This window comes from Pelecanus crispus, chromosome 1 (assembly GCF_030463565.1).
Source record: "Pelecanus crispus isolate bPelCri1 chromosome 1, bPelCri1.pri, whole genome shotgun sequence".
Taxonomy (NCBI): Eukaryota; Metazoa; Chordata; class Aves; order Pelecaniformes; family Pelecanidae; genus Pelecanus; species Pelecanus crispus.
The window spans coordinates 502554-522994 of NC_134643.1; the positions used below are offsets into that span (position 1 = coordinate 502554).

General features: G+C 48.0%; 1 protein-coding gene across 1 annotated transcript in view; it reads left to right on the plus strand.

Moving 5' to 3' along the window:
* The window catches only part of SHANK3 (SH3 and multiple ankyrin repeat domains 3), a 356977-nt gene that overhangs the window by 249322 nt on the left and 87214 nt on the right, over positions 1-20441 (plus strand).

A 20441-nucleotide genomic window follows, 5' to 3' on the forward strand; every position in this document is an offset into this window, starting at 1 on the left:
AGATTGCTCAAAGCCCCATCCAACCTGGCCTTGAACACTTCCAGAGATGGGGCATCCACAACTCCTCTGGGCAACCTGTTCCAGTGCCTCACCACCCTCATAGTGGAGAATTTCTTCCTAATATCTAATCTAAATCTACCCTCTTTCAGTTTAAAGCTATTAACCCTTGTCCTATCACTATGTGCCCTTGTAAAAAGTCCTTCTCCAGCTTTCTCGTTGGCACCCTTTCAGGTACTGGAAGGCTGCTGTACGATCTTTATGCCAGTGGTGTCCTGAAGATCAAATGCAGCACATGCTCTTGGTTTGTTGTGGCATTTCCTTTCGGATTGTGTGCCTGGAGTTCAGCTGCCTGTAACTCTTCCAGTGAAGTAACTCGTGACTTGTGCTAAGATTACAGAGAAGGGTAATTCAAACCCTCGTGATACATCTGCTAGAAACACGCTTTGTAAGAATGAGGACTAAAAATGTGATGCAAATCATCTAGTCAGAACAGAAGTGCTGTGATCGCTATTTTACTGCTTGCTTTTCCATGCAAGCTTGGTCTGATCACGACACGGGGCAGGGAGATGCCCCTCGCACCTGCGGGTCGTGCCAGGCTCCTGCAGCCAGCAGGCACAGACAGGCCGGAGTCTGCTGGCTGGGGGCCGAATACCGTCACTTTGGCAATAATGCAAACGCTTTTAACAGTGAGGGTGATTTATTGTTAAACAGCTGAAGAATATGGTGGGCTCCCCTCCATGAGGTAGCCCTCAGCGCTGGGCAGACGTGCATCTGAGCAGGACCAATGCGGTGCAGTGAAGACACTCTGATAAAGCCACCTTCCTTGAGGGAAGGGTTTGGGACCAGCAAGTGAACGGGACGGGATGGTCACAGCGAGTGCCCGATGCCAGTCTCTGGACCTCGTGCTGCCGTTGGCCGCGGGTGCCGGAGGCGAGCGCTGCTGTGCCTCCCTGGAGAGCACGGGGCGAGCGCGAGCAGTGCCAGGATGTGTCGGGGCAGAGGTCTGCAGCCCCTGGCTGGGAGCAGACCACGTCAGTACTGAGTCCTCTCGTGTCATGGGTGGTTGTTTCAGTGCAAGCTGGCGGGTCCAGGGGTGTCTGTCCAGCTGGCTGCACCCTCAGGGCTGGAGAGACCTGAAATGGGGTGGTGGGGGCAGCCCGGTGGGGCTGGAGGGGCCGCGGCGAGCTGTGCTCTGCGGGAGGCTGCTGTGGCCGTGTGTGCTGAGCAGACCTGGGTTCCTGCCACGGTGCCTGAGCTCCACCATCACCTCCTGAGTGTGCAAGGGGTGCCAGGCACAGAGCAGGTCCCCGGTCACCACCTGCCTGCAGGCAGCCCACCCCCAAGCCCTTCACTGCCATGGCCATCCCTCCCTGCAGAGCCTGCTGGTGAGACCCAGGTGAGACATGCCCTGACTGGGGAGGGGGACAGGCCCGGGAGCTTGGGGTAGGTGCATGGCTGGCAGAGCTGCCCCACAGGCTGCCCACGGAGGCTGCCGGGTGGGCTGGAGCTGGGCACTGCCGCGTCCTGGCTCCCCGGCGTGCCCCGGCCTCCTCCCTGCTGGTCATGGGTGCCCTGGCCAGGTGGGGGGCTCCTGCCAAAGGTCATGACCTGCTCAGGGTGTAGGTACCCCTGGAGTTCAAATAATAATGGGTCTTTGTTTTGTGATTTGAATTTAATCCAGTTAGTACAACATTTAATATGCTGACATCAGTATGGGGGTTTGAAAGTAGCTTCTTGGCCCATCTTCTGTAGGAGATGCTGAGGAAGAGAAGATTCATTCCAGAAGAATGATTATAGCTGGTTCTGGCACTTCACGTAAAGGCCAAGTAGGGTTTCGCTAGGGTGAGGGAAAATTCAATCACCAAATGGGAAACTGGATGTTTCAGATGGAGAAGTCATTTAATAATGGGTCCCACTGGTGTTCTGGAAGAGCCGTTTTCATCCTTATGAAATTAAATATCTTGCTTTCTCCAGTGGGTTTTATAGATCTTGTGGCAAGAGAGGTTTGAACCGCAGATCTTGGAGGCAGCTGACTTGGGGAATCATGGAATCATTTACACTGGAAAAGACCCTTAAGATCATCAGGTCCAACTGTAAACCTAACACTGCCGAGTCCACCACTAAACCATGTCCCTGAGTGCCACATCTACATGTCCTTTAAATACCTCCAGGGATGGGGACGCAATCACTTCCCTGGGCAGCCTGTTCCAATGCTTGACAACCCTTTTGGTGAAGAAATTTCTCCCAATATCCAACCTAAACCTCCCCTGGCGCAGCTTGAGCCCATTCCCTCTCGTCCCATCGCTGTTCCTTGGGAGCAGAGCCCGACCCCCCTCCCTGCCCCCTCCTGCCAGGAGCTGCAGAGCGATCAGGTCTCCCCTCAGCCTCCTCTTCTCCAGGCTGAACACCCCCAGCTCCTTCAGCCGCTCCCCACCAGCCCTGTGCTCCAGACCCCTCCCCAGCTCCGCTGCCCTTCTCTGGACACGCTCCAGCACCCCAATGTCCTCCTTGTGCTGAGGGGCCCAAAATTGGACACAGCATTTGAGGTGCAGCCCCACCAGTGCCGAGTACAAACGAGGTGCTGCTGCTTTCCTAGCACTACGTGAGTGTTGAACTGCTGAAATGACCCCAGTGGCGGACAAAGCTTCATGTTACAGACAAAGGCAGACAAAATAAGTGTGTGACAGTAACCTGCAGTGCTTCGCAGTCTAAAGAAAACTGTTCCGGTTGCATATTAATCGGGTTAGCTCTAGGCACGACTGAGATGCACCAACCAACTGCTTGTTGGGGTCATTTTTCAAAACTGCTGTGAGCAGCAGCGTGCACAGCTGACAGCACTTCCCTGGGAAGGGCGCTTTGGAGAGAGGCACAAAACACGGCTGAGTGCAAACCGTAGGTAGAGGTAATGGCAGAGAGCAGCAGGAGCCGTGGTGTGTCATATTGGTACAACATAAGCATGGTTTGAGCAAGTAAAATCAACAGTCTTAAAACTTCCTCTCCACCCATCTTTCCATCTCCAGGACTGCACTTGTCATACGTTCCCGTCTATAAATAATGAGTTCAGTCTGTCAGTAGCGGGCCTGAATGCTGATTATTCCCCAGTATAATTATCAGCTTCAGCTTCATAACTGATGCTCTGGGGGAAAAAAGCCTTTACTTTGCCCTGCAGTCCCTTCTGCCATGCTTGCGAAGGGCGTCTTTGAATGGCATTATTAAGGCGTGCAGAAGATGTCTGTCTCCACTGCTTTCTGGCCAGACACAAGTTACCTCCAGCTGTCGTTTGTGTGGCATGGAGCCCGAGCAGGACCTTCTCAGTTTGCTAGCGCTGGTGCAGCCACTCGCCCTGCTGCTGAGCACGGGATCTCAGCATCCTCGGACAAGGAATCGCCTCAGCCCAGAGAAGAGTGTGCGGAGCTACCTGTATGTTAGCTGCGTGTACCTGCATGTATGAATGCTAACAGTCATGTGCACAGCAGGAATAACATACTAACAAATCACAATAGGTTTTCTAATTATTTTGCGTGGGTATAAATTACTACTCGAGCTGCAGGGCAGAAGAGAATCAAACCATAAATCTGACCCTCTTCCTCCGTACGCTGACTGCAGCACTGGCTTCAAAGCAGTCGAGGGTGCTGGTACGCTGCTGCTGCTTGTGAATGTTTTGTGAGGGCGATTTTTCTTGTAATGTTTGTTTTGTTAAGAATGCTAACTAACTTTCAGGCTGGTGATTACTTGGATCACTTACCTTTTTTAAAAAAAATAGTATTCTGTTTGCTTTCCTTAAGTTTCTGTTACATTTATGTTCTTCTCTATCTTTTCAGGAATAGTTGTCAGGGTTGCTCTACGTGTTCCCATGGTGCAAGTATTAATTATCAAAGTATTTTCATTCCTATTACTGTCTTGCCGGTTTTCATGATGTGGTCTTCATATACAAATACTTTTTCATTTCCTCATTGTTTAAACTGAAGTGGACTAATAAATACATAGCATAAGAAGTCAAGAAGCCAAAAGCATTGCATCGCTAATAAATGTCATCTTTTTTCTACGTCACCATCCCCTGGTGTTAAGAGAAGCCTCTGGCCTGTTGCTCCTGTGCTATGAGTTCGGACTCGTTAAGAGTTTGAATGACAGTAAGATGAAACTTGGAGTCACCAAGGCCAAGGTGCTGGTTGGTGTCTGCAGAGCTGCTGGTGCAATCTGTATCGTGGTGTCTGCTGCCTCGGTAGGTGATCTGATAGACTTTAATATTTCTTTAGACAGCTGCAGAAATGCAAGGTTTTGGATTCATATGTTCTTCTGCTTCCTTGGGTAGCAACCATGCCTGAAAGCTATTTTCCACATTTGGCTTTTCAGCAGTTGATTACTTTCTCCCATACAGTCCTTACCACAACATTACATGCCTATGTCATGGTCATATTGGTCTTTTCATTTTCTGAAGACTGCTTGTAAGCTTAGTGCTGTGACAAACAGCTTACTTAAGCAGCAAGGAAAGCTGGGCTAAGCACATTATGTATGCGCTGCATTGATTTCCAGTTCAGACCATCAGTGGTGAGCAGGCTCTCTAAAGAATCAGCATGTACTCCTCCACGGTAAAACTCAGCTGCGGGTTTTGGCTGACAGGCCTGGGGATGCGTTGGTGGAGCGTGGGGCCCCAGTGCCCCGAGAGCCAGCCCTTGGCTGGGGAAACGACCCCGGTGCTTTGCAGATGGGCTCTGTTTTGCTGCAGTCGCGTTCCTGTTCAGACACGTCTAGGATGGTCCTTCATAGCATTGCGTGTTGTTTCTAGGTGCTTTTTTATGGGTGGGAGAACACTTGGGGCGCTGGACAACCAGCTTGTATTATTATCAGTACAAAATTAAAAGGAATAAATAGGTTTCTGGAACAGGTTCCTGAAAGAGAGGTTGGGGTTCTGTCAGCAGTCCATTTTATGTGTACGTGACAGTAAGTAAGGGAGGACGGCAAAGAAAGGGGAAGTGATTGATTATTAACTAAGATCCAGTAGCGTACGGAAAAGTGGCTCATGCCAGGCAGTGACAGACCCTAGATTCACATCTACGTCGCTCTGTTTGTAAGTTTGAGAGGTTACTTTCCACATCTAGCTGGACTCGGAGCAAAGGAGCACTCGTGTTGAATATTAGCAGCATTAGGGTTGTGCAAACAGAATTTTGCTGACGCCGCTTCTGGTTGTGTCAGTGGAGTAGATGTCTTTGTCACTAAAGCCAGTGGAAGTAGCTGATAAACACAGGAGGCGGCTTAGTGAATTAATTGTTTTTCACATGATGTCTTTGCTGGTTGGAAACCCACTATAAGCACTGAATGTTAAATTATCAGCATAGAAGGTATAAAGAAGAGGTTTTGTTTCTGGGTGTTCACGTTCTAAGCAGAGATGACAAAATACATTGTGAGAGCCAGGGTGTGTTAACTTAAAGTTATCCTTAATTACGGTAAAAAGTTAATGATAATTATTACAGAGGAAATGTGTCAGAGCCAAGGGAAACAGCCGTTGTATTAAAATGAGAATTGTGCAAATTACTGGATATCGTGAGTACGACATGGAAATGTGAGTCCAGGAAGAAAATATAGTGATGGAAGCTGCTGCGTGGGGATCACCCAGGAGGATATTCCACCTGGCCTCTTCCTATCACAGAACACTGCAGCGTGGTTTTGCAAGATAAGTTATTTTCACCTGATGAGTACATTTGTGAAATGATCTTTGCATGATGCTGCCCCTTAAAATGAGCCAGGAAGCTGAGCTAGGTCTGTGTGAGCTGTCAGCAGTCTCTCTCAGCCAAGCCGGTGTGAGAGGTGAAGATTTAGTCAGGGCTCTGCGTGCAGCCCTGGCTGGAGCGATGCACGGTCACGCTGCTCCTTGTAGAGGGACCATCACGGGTCAGAGACGTTGCAGCTCCTACCTGGTTTGATTCATGAGAAAGCAGTTCAGCTAGACAACTGAAGACATAAAACCAAAAAACATCATTCAGGTTTTTTCTCATTCTGAAGGTGCTAAGTCATTTATTAAAGAGACAGGAGCTGTCAGTTAAGACCATGAAGGATGTGTTGATCAGTAGTGACTGCACTGGTTATACTGAGTCTGGAGCAGCTGCAGTCGCAGTGTACGCCTCATCTGGACATGCCTACATGCTAAGGGTATTTCTTGGTGCAGACATCATGGAAAGGATCAGTGTATGCATGTGTGCAGTGGGGGGAAAAGCCTTTCCTCAGAGCTAGCAGCTGATGATGATGGTGGGAGTGCTGTCCAGGGACACGCTCTGATGATTAGAACTGAGACATGGGCATTTTATATTCTGACACATACAAAGCTGCTTCAAGGTGGGCACAGCCATTCATGGCATCACCAGGAAATTATAAAGGTCCCCTGTGACTCATCTGATGAACCAGCCGATGACAAGAGTCTGCTGGCACTAGAAGTCATCCCTGTGGGTTGCCAGAACAGCAAGGGAGCAGCTGCAGCGTAAGATGCTGCATAGATGACATCTGTCTTCTTGGAGAAATTAAATAATTGCTATTGAGCTCTTAGAGAATTAGGACTAAATTGGTCAAATCTCAAGTTGCAGCAGTACACCTGGTAAAATAAAATAATTTCTAAACCAGCAAGGATAAAGTGATGCCTCACTGAGTACCTCCTTCCACTGATGAAGAGTGCTGAAATCAGTTCCAATACACGACCCTCAAGCAAGTTGCTGCATCAGTTGATGAGGTTTGGGTGCGCACTCATGGTCCTCAGAACAAGGCCCTCTGAGGTCCTGTGCTTATGCACTGATATTTCAGCAAGAGTGGGAAACTTGAGTACCCAGCAGCTGTGTGAAACCCAGGCGCTCCTTCCACAGGCTGCGAGGTGTTGAACTGCTCAGCAAATTGGACCCCAGTGCACAGTTTCAGCAAAAACATTTTCTCATTGCATTCGCTGTTCCATTTAGGGGACACGAGCTTCTTTTCTTACTGTTTTGAATATCCTGTGAATCCAAGATCTTTCAGAAGACAGTAAGAGAGTTGGTCTCAGTGATTTTGTGACCTACCTTTGAGCTTCATGAGGATGATGTCAGAACGTATTGCAGCTGTCACAAAGAACTGCATTTACCTTTAATGCAAACCAGTGCCACTTGAAGAAATGGTGCGCGTATCTTGGGCCACATAGCCATCAGCAGCAGTAAATAACTCAAAGAGAAAGGCTGGAGACTTTCTGCAGAGTGCAGCAGCTTCCAGTATTACAGGACCGAATCACTGCCCGAGGATGATCAGCTCATTAGACAAGCGTGTGTCAAGAAAACCTGACATGTGGTGACCCTGGATGAGTTGCTGCCCTCCAGCACTGAGTATTTCTTCAAAGTGAGCGTGACCAACTCCACAGGTGGAGCTGGTCGGCATAACCAGTACCACAGCCTGTCACAGGTGCCAGCGTCACCACCATGAGGACGGGACTCCCAGATACCAGGTGAGCCCTGGCATGCACATTTTGTAAGAGAAGTACGAAGGGTGGTATGATTAAAATATCGATGGAAATGTCTGTATGAGAAGGCACCAAGAGAGGCAGTAGGTCAGGGATCAAAGGCATGGCCTGTACTGATAACCCCAAACACGATCAGCACTAAAACCGGTCGGCACTGAAGGCTGTGCTGCTGACCTGGGCTGCCCACAGTGAAGATGCTGGGTTAGATAGAAGTCCTGTGTGCCGATAACGTCACCGCACAGATGACTCGTCGGCAGACCACCTGCACTCTGATAACAGGAGGATGGCAACAACGTCACCGCACGCTGCCTGTACCATTTCTCATCCTTTCAATCCAGCAGGAAGACAGACTGTAGCCACTACGTACCCCAAATGAGGAAAGAAACGGTAGTTGTCAGCAGCCTTGCTAGGATTGAAAAGGATGAGGCAAGAAAGATGCAGGACAAGGATTATGTCATAATAACTGTTGACTCCTACAGGGTCTAAAAGATCTGTCCAAAGTACAGTTTGGTTTTGACAAATGAGGAAACCAGGAGACACAGTGAGAACTTAACAGCCACTGTCCCTTGTACTGTCATACAAGTGACCTCCATCGGAGTATTTGGTACCTCACACTTTGGCAGTTCTGAGTACGTGGTTATGGGAATGTGAGTGGACAGAGTCAACTTACCAGAAGTTAAATACAGTCCAAATCACCTTCTTCAGGAAGGTCTTGCGCTGAGTTTCCTGATTTAATTCTCACAATGACGATGCAGCAATGACCAAAATGGACAAAAGCCGGTGGCTGAGGACAGGCTGTCAGTGAAGGACTGTGCTCTAACCTTTCTTCAGCTACTGAGGCGCAGGCCTCCTATGAGGTACGATTAAATGCTTGGCTCTTTTTGAGCTTTTGTTTTATGAGTGAAGATTTTTTCTGGTGTTGCAGGTTAGGGTCTGAACAGAGCTACCAATGGGAATCACTTCAGACGTCCTGGGTGCCAAAGCACGAAGCAGGGCAGCCGGTCTGGATGGTCCTGACGGGCCGAGGACAGCCAGCCTTCAGTGCTGTTTGGGGTTGATTCAGAAACTGCTCGTTCCTGCATTCATTGTCAAAGCAACCAGAGAGTGCAGTGAGTAACTCCGGCTGTACGAGGAGTTCAGATGTGTCTGCTGCGCAGCCTGCTGCTCCTGTGGTTTCTTCCAGCAAGCTTTCAGAAGTGTGTGGTGGTTTGACTCCTTAGAGCCACATTGCTTTTCAAACACTTAAGTGGGTTTTCTAGAAGAAAAGACTTTGAGCAGCGTGATGTGTACATGCTGCAGCTGTGTCTCTTTTCAGCTCAGGCATGTGGTTTGTGAGCTGAGAAGGGCTTTTGCCAAGCTTTGTAAGAGTGGTCGTACTGGCTTAGGCAAGAAGTCCACCTCTCCTTTCCTGGGCAGAGACCAGTCGTGGGTGACCAGGGAAGGATATGGAAGCAGGGCACACATACGGTAGTGCTTCCCCAGAATGCTCTGTCTGAGCCCAACAGCTTGTGGGTTGGAGATTCTCCATCTAAAGTGTGTCCTGTATGCAGTAATACTTAAGGGGTTGCTCTTCCAGGAGCTTGTCCAGTTGCTCCTTGGTTCCATGTAAATTTTTAGCACAATATCCTGTGGCAAGAAGACACTTCATCCCATGTCATGTGAAACTGCAGTTTATTTGAAACATTATCTTCTAGGTTCATTTGATGTGGCCTAGTCCTTGTGCTGGAGGAGGCAATAGGCAGGCCACCACCATTAGTCCCTCCATAGCACTCAGGATTTAGTAGAACCATTTCCCCTGGGTTGTGTTTCTTCCAGGTTAAGTGGTACTAAGCAGCACCATTCCTTGTACAGAAAATCTTTCCATACTTTGGACAGTCCATGTCACCTTTCTTTTTTTCCAGCTTTGTTGTGTTCTTTTCCAAAATGGGAGGATCAGAGTTACTGCAAGCATTTAAGATGTTGGGGTACTTTGGCTGTGCCAGTGGTATAATGTTCCTCTGTCTAACTCACTTTTCTTTGCTCATCATTCCTGGCCATTGTAGGACATTAAGCTGACACTCTCATGAACTGCCTGTCATATCCCCGAGTTCTTAATCCTGGTAGTAATGGTCAGCTCAGAGTCTGTGATTTTATGTATGAGGAGAGAATTATTTTTTCCCATGTGCATCAGTTTTTCTTCACCTTTGATTTCATCTTACATTTTAAGATCTTTCTACAGTTCCTCACAGTTTTCCTCCTCTTTATTATCCTGAATAATTTACCATTATCAGCAAACCTTGTTACCTCTCTTTCATTCCTTTCTCATAAATAACCTAGGGCTATGTTGAGCAGCATTAAGTCCTGGCACCGATCCCCATGAGACTCCGCTGCTGACCTTTCTTCTGATGTGAAATGCAATCATTTACTTTTATTTTAACCCTTTTAATAAATTTCACATGTAAAAACCTTCCTTTTTATCCCATGGCTTCTTAGCTTCCTCAAGAGATTTTAATGAGAGATCTTGTCAAATGCTTTAGGAAATCTAGGTAGACTTTAGTTAAGTTTTTGTTGTCAACTAACTCAGGTCTCCGCTCTGCTTTTTTTTGCCATCGGTCATTCCCTCTGGCTGTGTCCTGGTTCACACCTTGCTCTGTTCTGGTGTTGGCCCATTGCATCTCTGGATCAAAACCTGGTTGTGGTTCTGGGGATATTTCATTCTAGTGAGCACTTGCTAAAGGTGCTACTGAAGAGGCTGTTGAGTTTGGCTGTCTCCTCCCTGCAAGATCCTCCAGTATAATCCCAGCAGGACCTGTACCCTCAAACACCATTGCCATGCTCATGTAGTGCTCCCCTGTAGCACCATGTTGTGAAACACTGCTTCATCAGGTGCTGCACAGTCCTCAGGTTGTTTGAGCATTTTGAAACAAAAACACATTAAAGCAAAGGTGGTGTGTTCATTCACATGGGACCCCCGAGGCAGTGCTGTGCAGCGTGGGCGCAGGTGCTGCACTCTAAGGGAGAGTGCCCGAGCGATGTTGACACAAGCCCTTCTGCACTGGTTGGTTTTGGGGACTGAGAGTGCTTCCTGACATGACTAATGGTAGCATTGTAGGTTGGGGTTTTCCCCACTGTCTACAGAATCCCAGAATTGCTGGAGGTGGGAGCACATACCTGCATCCATATGTGCTTTATCATGGAATCACAGGATGGTTTGGGTTGGAGGGGACCTTTAAAGGTCATCTAGTCCAACCCCCCTGCCATGGGCAGGGACATGTTTCACTAGATCAGGCTGCTGAAAGCCCCATCCAACCTGGCCTTGAACATTTCCAGGGATGGGGCATCCACAACTTCACTGGGCAACCTGTTCCAGTGCCTCACCAGCCTCAGCATAAAACATTTCTTCCTTATGTCCAGTCTAAACCTACCCTCTTTCAGTTTAAAACTGTCACCCACCCTCCTGTCGCTACAGGCCTTGGTAAAAAGTCTTTCTCTGTCTTTCTTATAAGCCTCCTTTAAGTATTGAAAGGCCACAATAAAGGCTCCCTGGAGCCTTCTCCAGGCTGAACAACCCCAACTCTCTGGGCCTTTCTTTGTGGGAGAGGTGCTCCAGCCCTCAGATCATTTTTGTGGGCCCTCCTGGACCCAGTCTATCAGATCCATGTCTTTCCTGTGCTGAGGACCCCAGAGCTGGATGCAGTACTCCAGGTGGGGTGTCACAAGAGCAGGGTAGAGGGGCAGAATCACCTCCATCGACCTGCTGGCCACATTTGACACAGCCCAGGATATGATTGGCTTTCTGGGCTCCAAGCGCACATTGCTGGCTTATGTCCAATTTTTCATCCAACGGTATCCCCAAGTCCTTCTCCACCGGGCTGCTCTCAATCCATTCACCCCTTCATCTGTATCGATACTGGGAATTGCCCCAGCTCAGGTGCAGGACCTTGCACTTGGCCTTGTTGAACTCCATGAGGTTTGCACAGGCCCACTCCTCAAGGCTGCCAAGGTCCCTCTGGATGGCATCCCTTCCCTCTAGTGAATCAACTGCACCACTCAGCTTGGTGTCATCTGCAAGCTTGCTGCAGGTCCACTCAATCCCACTGTGTCGTTAATGAAGGTAATAAATAGTATTGGTCCCAGTACAGACGCTTGAGGGACACCACTCATTATTGGAGTTTATGAGGCAAGACATTCACTTAAAATGCCGTGTTAGCTTTCCCAAGTGTCATATTTATCCATGTGTTGGCTGGCTCTCTGCTTGTTCCAGTTGCTAGAGCCTTGCCCAGGGAGGCGTTGGGATGATGGACCTGCAGCACCTTCCTTCTCTGCTGGCAGCCCTGAAAAAACAGGCACCACGTGCCCGCTGTCCTGGCCCCAGATGCCACGGTGCTGCTCACCACAGCCTACGCACCATGAGTGGCACAGCTCTGTCACCCACAAGGTATTCTAGACACTCGGCTGCCTGGTCTTGGTGGCTTGTGCCTCTCCTTTTTGTTCTATAACCTCCTGTAGAGATGCTTCCATTTTGGATCTGTCTGCCTACAAGTCTCTGCGCTTCTGAAGGGGAAACCTCCCAACAACAGGGAAGCAAAAATTGTATTTAGTTTCTCTGTTAGAGCCTTACATTCTCTGGGTGCTGCTTTGACACCACGGTCGTCTGACCTCAAAGATGCTCTGGTAGGCTTCCTGCTCCATATGCACTTGAAAACTGATTTAGTATTGGTTTTGAAGTCTTTTGCAAATTGTTCCACAGATTCATATTTGGCCTGTCATACTGTATTTTTACATTTCACCTGCAAGAGATCACGATCCTTTCCATGTTCCTCATTTGGATGTGGTTTCAGCTTTATGAAGGATGTTTTCTTGGTTTTAATAACCTCCATTCCCCTGCTGTTTAGCCATGCCAGCTTCTTTCTGTTCTTTCTCAATCTGTGGCATGTATTTGTACTGTGTCTCCAGCACAGTGCCCTTAAATGGTTTCCATCTGTCTCCTTTGCTGAGGACGGAATAAATCCACATTGTAGAATTTGGATTTTCTAGGACTTGTTTTTATTATTTATAGAAATATGCATTGTTCTTTCCCGAATGCGTGTTGGGCAAGGGGCAGACATAGTGTTCTTTAATCTCCTTTCATTCAAGCAAAGGGAGATTTCAGGTGTCATCTGTCCTTTCCCAGTACACGTGACAACTGAAGGCGGCAGTGGTGGGACTAACTCCTGTAACATCCCTCTGTTTGTGACCATTTTTCCCTTTAAATATATGCAGTATGAATTTCGTGAGCTAGTGAGACATGCTAAGATTTGAGATACTGTTGCGTGTTACCTTATCTGTCTCTCTGTGCATCTGCGCAGCCAAATGGCTCCGACGTCAGCTTTGAACAATGCTGTTTCTGCGGAGCAGAATTCCCACCGGTGACATCGGTAATCTGGCAGCACTAAGCATGGATCAGAGGCTGCCTTTGCCTCCTTTTTTAGTAGACACCATTTTGCACCATTTGCTGGAGAAGTGGTAATGGGAGCCTGTGAATGATGGACCTGAACTCCTCTACCTGCAGACTGAGACCACATTCGCTCATCCGTGGTCCGCTGTCACTGTCGGTGTCAGGTTTAGCCTGTCTGGTGGAGAGCATATCCAGGGAGAAGGAGCTGGATAGCATCACCTCTTCAGCTGCAATGCCTCTTCTGGCAAGTGAGGATAAAAATCCAGGACAAACAGCTTCCTTCTGCCAGTATAAACCTGGTTATTCCAGGGGCTTACCTTTTGTGTGCCTCTGCGATGGCATCTTTTCCTCAACTTTCTCAGTATCACTGCTAGTTTGGAGTCCAGGCAAAACATGTCTTGGACTTTTCTTAGTCTTCTTGTTCCCTTAATGAGCTGTCTTATTCTAATGTTTTGGTTAATGCCCTAGAAGTTACCAGTTCGTTGTGTTTAAATGAAATTAATGTAGTACTGGAAATTTGCTGTGAAAACTGTCCGTGTTTGAATGGGGAAGATGCTGCTTTTCGGCACCTTTCACTAATGGTCTTCCTCACTTTCTGCAGTATCTGATCTTCAGAATTTCTCTGGTACTCACAGCCCACATTGCATCTGGGACTGAGCAGTGCTGGCTTTGGGCTTTTAACTGGTTTCTGAAAGGTGTTTGACCAGTGCTGGAGCGCATGTGATCTCAAACAGCACATCCTTCCTGGAGGCTTGCTGCGCTTTCAAATCGCGCGTGTGTGTGGCTGGGAGATGGTTTCTTCTGGAGTTAGAGTTGCTTTTCATCTGTCAGTTTGCTTTTGACGTAATTCATAATCAGCACCTTGATGAGCTGCCTCCTGACTGTATTAAACAGAAAATCTTACTGATGATAATCAGTGCTTCAGGACCAGTTAGGAGCATAAATAGGCTCCTTTCTAGCCCCCTCTCCTTTTCCTGCTGTCCTTTGCTTTCGATACAGAAGCGCCACTGTTTCCTGCATTCCCAGAGATTCCCTCGTCTACAGTGGAGATTTAAGTGGTTTATTTTCCCATTTGGGATAGGGCTTTTCCGAGTTTCACTTCTGAGGTTGTCGCTGAGGTCCCCTGGCTGCCAGTCTCTGGGCTGGGAGCTCTTCAGGGACAGCAGTCATGCACTGCAGACCTGCTCCTCTCCTCTTCTCCTGGCTGCCGCTGTCAGTAAGTGCTCGGGACAGGACACCTGATCTGACCCGCTGCAGTCACTCTTTTTCTCTCGTATTCAAATAGAGCCAAGAAATACAGCTGTGTTGCGCTTTGGCTGGCATCTGCCTGCAGAAGGGCAGGAGCGTGTGACAGCAGCCTCTGCAGAGTGCTCAGGGCTGGGTGGGTCTCTCCAGGCTCCGTTGCTGCCAGGGATGCTCAGCAAACCCTTCAACAGCGATGTGCCCAGCTGATCCCAGACCTCTGGGACACGCCTGTTCCCTATTGATTTCTGCTAGAAGCTTAACTCTTTGGTGTATAAATCCAAGGGTGACCTGTGATCTCTCTCCCTAAAGCTTCGTCTGCTCTGTGAAGTGACATAGGGGTAGGAAGGAGACATGCGTGCCGTCTCGTCATCATCCATGCTGTTTCATTGCTGGCTTGCTCCATGGGATAAATTTGACCTGGGCCAACTAGCACTCTCCTGGACAAGCCCAGCCATAGCGCAAGGCCAGCTCTAGCCAGAGGCAATTTCCAGAATGCGGTGTGGAAAGAGCTACCCTGTGTTATGGCTTTGGTTTTTTGGGGGAGAGAAGAAAGTTTGTCCATAAAGACCCAGGCTGTACCACATGCTCTTGGGGCCGGAGCATGGTCTGTGCCCCACTTACTTACTTAATATATATAAATCATCCTTCTGTTGTGGGAGATGTTTTCTGCACGAGGTAGCTGAGCAGTATTAAACTCCTCGCACTGTCTGGCTGCATGTGTGGAACACCACAGTATGTGAGTGAGGTTTCTGCTGGGAGAGGCCTGAAACAGTCCATCCCTCCACCAACATCAGCTTCAGCTGAACTTAAATTTTTCTTGAGATTTATCCAAAAGTTCCCAGCAAGCGGCCTTCCATCACCACCGCGTTCCCGTGCTTCAGCAAGATTGCTACTGAGAAATTGTGTGACACCTTTTAAGCATTTTCTCATGGGAATAATCAAGCCAATCAATCAAACCAGGTCTTTCCTGCTGGGCCTTTTATCTTCCAGGTGTCCTCCTCGGGACTCTCTCCTCTTGACCCACAGCCTTCTGGAAGTGTGGTGCTAAGAACCGGGCAACTGGAGTGTTATCTAACTTTAGTAATGTGATTCACGTCACTTCGTTGTAGGTGTCTACCATGTAGGTGTCTGAGCTCATTGCCCTGGCTCACCCTGGGAGTCGATACAGATGTGTGCAGTCAGTGGAGCCAGGGGTGCCATTCATTTGACAAAATGTAGGCGGTCATTTCAGCATGGGATGAATCACAGCTCCATTGACTTTCCTGAATAGCTCTCCATTGAGTCTAAAAGGAGCCCAGAGCGACTTGCTCACTGTAGGTGCTTGTTTTATATATGCCCACGTTTAACTAGATGACTCCCAAGGCTACTGCAGCATGGGGTAGGGCAGAAGGATTATTTCAGGTCTTAGACAGGACTCCTGTTTATATAATCTCCAGTCAGTCTGTCATCCTTTTTTCACAAAAGTGTGACACTGCTGCTGATGCTTATGAGTCCAGGATGGTATTCATGGCCTCTCCTGCCAGCTGGCTGCCCAGCCAGTCCTCCTCCATCTTCTGTTTTTCTTTTCATAGTTCGTGACTGTAGTACCTTGCACTTTTCCTTTTTCCTCTGGTTCAGACCATTTCTCCAGTGATAGTAGCATATGAATCCAAGTCCGCTCTTCCAATATGCTGCTGCCCTCTCAGATGGGATCTTCTGCAAATGTATTGTTTACTCTCTGTTACATCCTAGTCATTGCTGAAAACATTGAGCTTGTCCCAAGACAGATCGCTCTGAAATCCCACTCGATACATCCTTCCAGTTCAACAGTGAAAAACGTGTCAAACCACCTATTTACTCACCTTGCAGTAGTTTATGTTCCTGTTGTTTTTTATGAGAATGCCTTGTGAGAGCATTCAGAACGCTTAACTGACATCAGGATACATATCACAGAACTGCCTTTCCCATGTTCATGAGACCTATTATGTTCAAACAGAAATTAGGTTCATTTAGCACAATCAGTTCTTTCAAATCCATGCCACCTGGTATTCATCACTTTCTTTTCTTCTAGATGTTTTATTAAACTGTTGTGTTGTTTGTTAGAGGATTTTCCTGGGAATTAAAGATGAGTTGCTTCATTTTATACTTCCTTTGATCTTCCTACTGCCTGTTTTTAAAGATGAGCATCATCCCTTTTTCAGATCTTCTGGAGTGTCGTGCATCCCATGCAAGCTCTCAGAGACAACCCATTGTAGATGTCAAATACTTTCCGCTGGCTGCCAGGGCACTTTTCAGTGAATTTCACCAGGCCCAGACAATTGAAAAAAAAAACCTCGATAGTTCTAACTGCTGGTTTTTCACTTTAGGGTCAGAGCTAATCTTTGCTGTTATGATGTTACCAGGAGTTAACTGTAGCTATTTACTACAGCCATAACCATGCTAATTTTTTAATCGTTCCTTTGATAGATCTATTAGGTTTGTCCCTCTAAAGAATCACAAAATTACTAAAATAATTTGCCCTAGTCAAGCACCATGTACATTAACTGTCTTTATTTTAGTTTCAACAAAAGACAAACCAGCAGAAGGCTGACACTCAACCCTGCAGAAATGAGATGGTCTGGTAGACCTCATGTCATCTTGAGGAGCAGCTCTGAAGAGCCGTGCTCCTGTATCGTTACATTAGCTTGTCTGTTTATTTGTTTACCAGTTATATGTAGGGCACAGTAAACTGGCAGTGAACTTGAGGTGCTGTTTTCCCTTGGGTATCATAACTTTATTTAAACATTTATGTCACGAGAGTATTAAATCATTCTTTTGCTTAATCTTTCTGTGATACCTTAAAATAACACCCTACTATGTCTTATTTTTTGAAAGTTCCTATTTTTGTTTAGACAAAAATAAAAAAATGAGTAATTCAGGTTATTTTTTCAGTATGACACTATCACAGGTCTTTGATTACACTGCTTCATCTCCTTCCCCAGACTGTTTTTTATCGCTTTTTCCAGCCCTCGGAGCTCCAGCAGTGCTCATCAGTGGCATCTTGGGTGTCTCTCTACTCCCCCACAATTCTAGTTCACAAAAATGTAGGGACTTTTTATTTCACTTTTTATATACATCTATCTATAGGACTAATTAGTGTGGTTATATCCAAACGTGAAGGTGTCCAGTGGATCTTACTGTAGTTAGTTATGAACCTGAGGATTTTTAGGTGCCTGTAGAGCTAGAATGGCAGTAGGCAAAGGGTTTGCAGGTTCTGGAGGGACTCAAACTGGGAGTGCTCTTGCAAGATCCCTCTTGCAAGTCCAACTTCATAAATCCCTCTGCGGACACAGTGGAAGAGAGTGAGCTAAAACAAATAAATGACCGACGTTTCTAAAAATCCCACAGGTAGCTCTGCATATGTATTTTTGGAGTGTTCAGGGACAGAAAATAGTGTGTTGGGGAGTTTTCCTATTGTTTCTGACAAGTTTAGGTTTTTGAATTAAGGTACTTCTTGCCAGTTTATTTGTAGGAGGAGGAATAATTCAGAGGTGGCAGAATCAAATATTCTTTGTGCAGAATAACTTTGGGTACAAGCAGCAGTAGGTTGAACTTACTTAAAGCCTTACATTATTGCAGGAAATCTTGGCAGATGAGGATTAGTGGGGGAGGATAGGTGAAATTGTACTTATACAGAGTACAAGCAGTTTTGTCAAGAGTTCCTTCAGTTTATCATGTGGATGAAACAACCACAGAGGTCCTACGGGAAGAATTAGAGGTACAAAATTTTCTTTCATCATGAATTCCTCACTTTCTCATTGACAAAGCAATCACAGCAGGACTAATTGGGCATTTCGGCCCACCACCAGATAAATAGAAATCATGATTTTATACATAAACATTTGTTTCCCTTTCCTTGTCTCTCTTTCTCTTACATATACACATGCACACATACATTCTTGCAGAGGTGGCAGAATTTCCTCTTGGTATGGGGTTAAGATCTGGTGCAGGTCATCTGCAAGGGATTGACGTGTCATATGGAAAAGGGGGGGATATTCCTGTGGATGCGAAATGTGTTAGGTCTAGCTCTCCTCCTAAACGGTAGGTCACAATTCAAATAGAAGATAAGGCTTATCGCAGAATCGCAGGATGGTTTGAATTGGGAGGGACCTTTAAAGATCATCCAGTCCAACCCCCCTGCCATGGACAGGGACATCTTTCACTAGGCCAGGTTGCTCAAAGCCCCGTCCAACCTGACCTTGACCATGTCCAGTGATGGGGCATCCACAACTACTTTGATACAGGAATCACAGTTCCAGGTTGTCTGGCTCTTGGTTCATGGACAGGAGGATTATGTTGCTGTAATGACCTCTTCTGGGCATGGTAGTTATGAATCTGTTTCCAGTAGGACGCTCTACACTTGGAAGAGAGGATTTCGTTGTAGAGGGGAGAATTTTATGCATACTGAGGAGCATATGCATAACCAGTTCTGCTTTTGAAAGACAGGCAATGTGTTGAAAATGTGACATAAAGGGATGACTGTATGACAGCAGCCGCCTCCTTTGAAGCAGTTCACATAGTTTTGTTGAAGTTTATGCATGTCTAGGTACTCTGTTGCATGAAGTCACTAATTTTATAGATATCCTATTTTTTCGTGGATAGTGCCTAAGCATTTCCAAAATTATAGCACAAAGTGAACTACCGGAGAGGTCCAAGGAATTCAGACTTGTGTCTTGTGTTAGTTTCTGTGGACAATGTCTGTTGTACGTCTTCTGGAGTGCCTCAGTACCTGCAGCTGTTGCACATATTGACTTTTGTGATCACCTTGCCTTGGTGTGGAAAATAATATTTCTATCCGTCTTGCTGGGAGCTAGATACTGTTGTGGTGTTAATGGAAGAATCACAGAACTACCTACCCAAAAAGGGATTGTGATGCCTATAAATGCAGCCCTGGCAGATGAGGCTACAGATGGACAGGATGCAGAGAGGTGTGTCCTGTCCCGGTGCTTGTCGGTCGCAGTCCACGGCTGCTAGAGAGTACACACAAAAATGTGGGTTGCCAGCCCAGTCCACGGCAGCACTGCGAGCCCATCGCCTTCCATCCAGAAACACCCCCCTCTCCCCGACCCCGCTCTGCTCAGCAGGGTCCCAGCGGGGTGATACGGGATGATGCGGGGTACAGCCGGGGTACAGCCGGAGCCCCGGCACGCGACCCCTCCCCTGCAGCAAGAGGCGGGAGGCGGCAGGCTCGGTGCAGCGTGGCGCGGGACGCGTGTGCTGGTGGGGCGTGTGCCTGCCTGCAGCGGCGGTACCGCGCATGTTGGGGCACTTCATACCGCAGTGTGCGAGCCCAGCCTGCTCTGTGCCAGCGCCCGTCTACGGCCGTCTCCTCCCTCCCGCGAGCGCGCCTGCCTGCGCGCCCGCCGCCGTACCTGCTCCTTGGCAGCGTGTTTCTGTGCAGTGCGGTGGTGCGCGGGTCTTTGTTCCCCGCTGCTGCGCGCTGGGCAGACCCCGTCGCTGGCTGCATGTGCCCGGGTCTGGGGGCCGGCCCATGCCATCACTCCCTCTCTGCCTCTCTCGGTTTTGGCTTGGTGTGCAAAGCTTCTTCCCCGCGCTGCTGAGAAGGACCGAGGTCCTTGATTAATTCCACTCTGATGTCAGACATGCGGCTCTGCTGGGAGGGATTTGCAGGGCTGCATTTAAGCTCCTGTTTGCTGAGAGAATCCCTCTCCCATCTCCCCTCCCCGCGCGCCCCCCGCCCCTCCCGGCGCGCGTAGAGGTGGTTTGTTGGAAGGGTCGCTGGCGGCCGGGGTCCGCACGGAGCTGCGCATCCGTTCCTCTCTCTCCACCGCTGGATTTTCCCCGTTCTTCTCATCTGGCCGCGGCGGAGGGCAGGGAGAGCAGCTTTGTTAAACTAGGACAATGCAATGCATCCCCCCTCTGCTAATGACAGACTGTTACTTAGCAACGCAGGGGGGGATTTTGAGAGAAGATCAGAGCGCCAGGATGAGGATATAAACTCTGCTGTTCTCCCTCCCAGGGAACTTACCAAAGAGGCACCTCTCCTTTTGTCAAGCATCTAATTTTTTCATACGAGAGGCAACCGGAAAGTCTCAGAGAGCTGCTTCCCTGATGGATGGATGGCTGCCTCCCCCCGCACCTCCTCTGCTCAGGCGCTCCACTCTTCAGTTATATGCTAAGGGCATCATTTAAAGGGAAGCCCAAAGTGGGATCAGTAAGCTCCCTGCATGCGTATGCAGGTGACTGAGAAGGGGACCGGTGGGCAGAAGGGTGATCCAGGCAGCCGGGGCTTTCCTCCACCTACACGTTGAGGGAGAGTAGCTTTCGTCTTTT